Below are 5,847 nucleotides of genomic sequence, written 5' to 3' on the forward strand. Positions count from 1 at the left end.
GTCTACTTTTCATATAGCCTTCTCTGTTGAGCAAGGTCTTCTGCTAATATTCATCTTATGATCTGGAGGAATGTTGTCTTACAGAAGGATTATTTGTGATGCCTCCATGAAAGAGATGCAGTCAACATGCTCTTTTATTTTCTGCCAAATCGGAAGTTCTGATTTTCTTTCTAGACAAACCAGGTAAGTCCTTTAGACATGCCGGTGAAACAACAAACATTACTTGACATGAATTAATCTGTTTGATGGAAGGTTACATATGTACTCACACAATTGGTACATCACTGACTTGAACATGCGAATAAACACACTTATTTTTCCTGAAGTTTTTGCTAATGACAAATTGTCATCAGCTTGAGGTAACATAGTTCTTTTGCAGATAAGAGATGGCACAGGAATTGGGCTCAAAATCAGTTCCTGAAAATATCTAGCTATTCATCAAACTGTCCTGACATTTTCCCGGAGCACAGATTTCTTTTTTCTGTTCTGGAACCTTGACTGTCTTAAGAGGGTGTCAAAGGTCAGAGACTGGCATGGGCATAATTTAATTCTTATACAAGAAGATGGCAGTTGACCAGGGATGCAACACTATGTAGATGATAACTTGAAAAAGGAGACTGAGGAAAAAAAATACAAAAAAATATTTTTAAAAGAACAGGCAGGTATAGTTAGCTGTACTCATGTAATCTTAATAGGTAAACCTTAATTGGAGTTTGGATAATAGAAAAAGCAAGGGGGTTTCATCAAGTCATCTACATCTACTTAATTGTCTCTGTTACTGGCTTAACACTGTGTGTGAAAATGAGGTCATTCAGTCGTGTCTGACTCTTTGAGACCCCTATGGACTGTAGCCTACCATTTCCTTCTCCTGGGGATCTTCCAGACCCAGTACCAAACTGGTCTGCACCATGGTCTGAGATGCACAAAGCATCTCAGATGCTTTATCACCTGAGCCAGCAGGGAAGCCCTTTGACTGCGAAGGTAACAACAAATTGTGGAAAAGTCTTAAAGAGATCAGAATACTAGACCACCATACCTGTTTCCAAGGAAGCATGCAGGCAGATCAAGGACATGGAAGTTGGAATTGGAAAAGGAATAGTGAACTGGTACAAAACAGGCAAGGAAATACATCAAGGTGATATATTGTCATCCAGCTTATTTGACTTCTATGCAGAGTACTTCATGGAAAGTAACTTGCTGAAAGAAATTGAATCTGGAAACAAAATCACTTTGAGAAGTAAGAATAGCCTCAGGTATAAGATGACAACACACAAATGGCTGAAAAACACTAGGAACTAAAGAGTCTTCTGAAGAAGATGAAAGGGGAAATTTAAAAAGCTAGATTAATACTCAATACAAAAAAAAAAAAACAAATACGAAAAATAACCTCATGGAATGTTGCCCCATCATTTTGAGATATTTCCATGGGATAGAGTTGAATTACTGATAGGTTTCACTTTCAGGACCTCCGCTATGACTATGTGATGTGACTGCAGCCATGAAAATAAAAGGCACTTGCCCCTTGGGTGAAAAGCTGTGACCAATCTAGAAACCGTATTACAAAGCTGAGAGATTATGGAACAAGATGTGAATAGTGAAAGTTGATTTTCAAGAGTAACGTATGGAGGAGTGAGCAGGAACACAAGAACTGACTGCCTAAATATGGATGCTTTACAACAGTAGGGCTAGAGAAGACGTGTGAAGGTTCCGTGGTGAGCATGGGGTTCAAACTTGTAAACCGTGAAGGGAATCATTTCTGACGATTCTCAGAAGGACTGATGCTGCACATGAAGAGCCAATATATCAGCCTCCTGAAGCCAAGAGCGAAATCGCTGGGAGGAAACTGATGCCTGGAAACATTGGATGCAGAAGAAGGGAACGACACAGGGCGAGATGGCTCCAAAGCATCACTGACTCAAAGGTCTTGGGTTTGAATAAAACTCTTGGGATATTTGAAGGGCAGGTGAGACCAGGGTTCTTGATGTATATGGACTCACAAGAGTCTGACAAGCCTGAGTGACTGAGCAACATCAAAAAATTAGAACCGGCATGCTTGGGAGATGGTTCAGATTGTATATTAAGTCTGTCACTGGAATTGGAATGGTAAGTGAGAATCAGGATAATTAAAAGGACACAGCTCTTGTCAGTTTCCTTGTTTTCTTCTCTCATATTGCACTTCCCACAATGTATGTTTAAGGCTTCCAAGAGAAGGAGAACAGCTGCGGTGTCATTCTGACATTCTGAGATAGTAACCTTATCCCACCTGTCACTTGGATCTACAATCTTAGCCTTAGGCAGAAGCAGGCATTGTCTGTAAACCTCTGCTAGTGCTGCCCATCTTCTGATGTGTTAACAGGCATGGTATGTGACCTTCAGAATGAGGTGAGAGTTAAACAATCTTATAGCTTCTCAATTAACTTCTCTAATCATGGGAGAAGCATCTTTGAGTTGTTTCCCCTAGGTGCCCTTAGGAATGTTTACAAGGGGCTCCATTACTAAGCATGAAAGTGTGTAGGTGACTGAATCCATTTTGATTTTTCCGCTTGCCTTCTTTGTGAATAGGCCATTCCTCTTCTCTTAATGTCAGCTTTTGACTTCAGATAAAGGTTGAGGCTTGTGGAAATGTGTGAATGTGTGTGAAAGTCCCATAAAACAGAGGACATGGAGTAGACAGTTTTCCTCTTTGAATCAGATCTCAAGACTTTTGGCTTTATCGATGCACTATGAGTGCATCTCAATTATTCATAAAATTATTATGTGATGACTGCCACACAGAGTTGAAGCCAGAAGTCCTGTATTGCCATCATCTTAGCAGTGTGATGGGACTTGGACATTTAAGGTATTATGTAAGAAGTATGTGGGCCATGTTATAACCTCCTTCTATTTTAACTTTCTGTCTGATATTCTTGGGAAAGGGGAAAATAAGGTCTACTATGTGGGAACAGAATTACAGATTCCATCCTTAGATTCTTTGATTCCTAAGAGTGTTCTTTGTTATTGGTGAGTGTGCAGCCTCCCATAGGAAGGTAGTATCCTATTATAGGAAGACCTGGTTGGAACTCCAGGGATCTCCTTAGCCTTCTCTGATACTGCCATATTAGCAGGTGGGTGTTTTGTAATTGCCAGACAAAATAGACATCTAAGGTCCCACTCAATTTTTGCTGGGTGATAGAGAGAGTTCCATAGTTTGTAACAAAGTTAGGGTGGAGTAGCTTGGTTATTATCGAAATGCTTTCAATCTGTTAATCTTACCCAGTTGTTTTGCACTTCGAAAAATGAAAGCAGACATTTGAATGGGCATTTCAATTTGTGCCCCTTTATAATTTTGAATTAGCCAATTCTTCAGCCAAAATCTCTATCATAATGGTCCAAAGGAGAACCTAGACATACACTCACATTCTTACAAACACATTCTTAATCTGATGCATGCACACACACACAAGGACAGCCTCAGTCTTATAGGCTCAAAACACAATTATGAAAGGAAAATAAAGCCCGAGGACTCAGAGAAGAACACCTATGAACTGCATAGAGTTCTCTGTTATTTGTTCTTAGTCTTAAGGTTGGAAGATATTTTGTAGATGAATGATTTCACTCTAGTGACCTTTTAAATCATAATGTTTTAAAATATCTAACTGCGTTCTGCATTGCCTGGGATCTTAGAATAATTTGCATGTAAGACTCTTCTATGTGGATCACAGTAAACTGTGGAGAATTCTGAAAGAGATGAAAATACCAGATCACCTGACCTGCCTCTTTAGAAATCTGTATGTAGGTCAGGAAGCAACAGTTAGAACTGGACATGGAAAAACAGACTGGTTTCAAATAGGAAAAGGAGTATGTCAGGTTGTATACTATCACCCTGCTTATTTAACTTATATGCAGAGTACACCATGACAAATGCTGGACTGGAAGAAACACAAGTGGGAATCAAGATTGGTGGGAGAAATATCAGTAACGTCAGATATGCAGATGACACCACTCTTATGGTAGAAAATGAAGTGGAAATAAAAAGTCTCTTGATGAAAGTGAAGGAGGAGAGTGAAACAGTTGGCTTAAAGCTCAACATTCAGAAAACAAAGATCATGGCTTCCGGTCCCATCACTTCATGGGAAATAGATGGGGAAACAGTGGAAACAGTGTCAGACTTCATTTATTTATTTATTTATTTTTTGGACTCCGACATCACTGCAGATGGTGACTGCAGCCATGAAATTAAAAGACACTTAGTCCTTGGAAGAAAGGTTATGATCAACCTAGTCACATATTCAAAAGCAGAGACATTACTTTGCTGACTAACGTCTGTCTAGTCAAGGCTCTGGTTTTTCCTATGGTCATGTATGGATGGGAGAGTTGGACTGTGAAGAAGGCTGAGTGCTGAAGAATTGACGCTTTTGAACTGTGGTGTTGGAGAAGACTCTTGAGTGTCCCTTGGACTGAAAGGAGATCCAACCAGTCCAACTGGAAAGAGATCAACCTTGGAATTTCTTTGGAAGGAATGATGCAGAAGCTGAAACTCCGGTACTTTGGCCACCTCATGTGAAGAGTTGACTCATTGGAAAAGACAAGACTTTGATGCTGGGAGGGATTGGGGCAAGGGGAGAAGGGGACGACCGAGGATAAGATGGCTGGATGGCATCACGACTCGATGGACATGAGTCTGAGTGAACTCTGGAAGTTAGTGATGGGCAGGGAGGCCTGGCGTGCTGCGATTCATGGGGTCTCAAATAGTCGGACACGACTGAGCAACTGAACAGAACTGACACCGTATTAACATTTGTTCATTTCCTCTTTGTTCTTGCGAAATTAGAATTTTTTTTCAGCTTTTGAAGAAGGCATTAGCTTCTTCCCAGATCTGCATAGCTTTCTTTTTGTGTACTTTCAGTATATATGGGCTCTTCTGCTCTCTCTGATGACTTTCTACATTGTGTTTTCGGTTTGGATCACCTCAGAATATGTTCTCATTTCCCTGTGAGTTATTCTTCGCCTCACTGAGCCCTACAGAAAGCGCTGTTTAATTTGCCACACATTTTGTTCAGTTCAGTTGCTCAGTCTTGTCTGACTCTTTGGGACCCCATGAATTGCCTCCCTGTCCATCACCAACTCCCGGAGATCACTCAAACTCATGTCCAGAGATCGGTGATGCCATCCAGACAACTCATCCTCTGTTGTCCCGTTTTCCACCTGCCCCCAATCCCTCCCAGCATCAGAGTCTTTTCCAATGAGTCAACTTTTCACATGAGGTGGCCAAAGTACTGGAGTGTCAGCTTTAGCATCACTCCTTCCAAAGGACACCCAGGACTGATCTCCTTAGAATGGACTGGTTGGATTTCCTTGCAGTGTATGGGACTCTCAAGTCTTCTCCAATACCACAGTTCAAAAGCATCAATTATTCAGCGCTCAGCTTTCTTCACAGTCAAACTCCCACATCCGCACATGACTGCTTGAAAAACCATAGCCTTGACTAAACTGTCCTTTGTTGGCTAAGTAATGAGTCTGCTTTTGAATATGCTATCTAGGTTGGTCATAACGTTTCTTCCAAGGGGTAAGCGTGTTTTAATTTCATGACTGCAATCACCATCAGCAGTGATTTTGGAGACACACACCCACCCCCTGCCTCCAACAACAACAACAACAACAAAAATAAAATCTGACAAAGTTTCCACTGTTTTCCCTTCTATTTCCCATGAATGAAGTAATGGCAAAAGATGCCATGACCTAAGTTTTCTGAATGTTGCCCTTTAAGCCAAATGTTCAGGTATGACCTAAATCCAATCCTTTATGATTATACAGTGGAAGTAAGAAATGGACTTAAGGGACAAGATCTGATAAATAGAGTGAATGATG

This window comes from Ovis canadensis, chromosome Y (genome assembly GCF_042477335.2).
Source record: "Ovis canadensis isolate MfBH-ARS-UI-01 breed Bighorn chromosome Y, ARS-UI_OviCan_v2, whole genome shotgun sequence".
Lineage (NCBI taxonomy): Eukaryota > Metazoa > Chordata > Mammalia > Artiodactyla > Bovidae > Ovis > Ovis canadensis.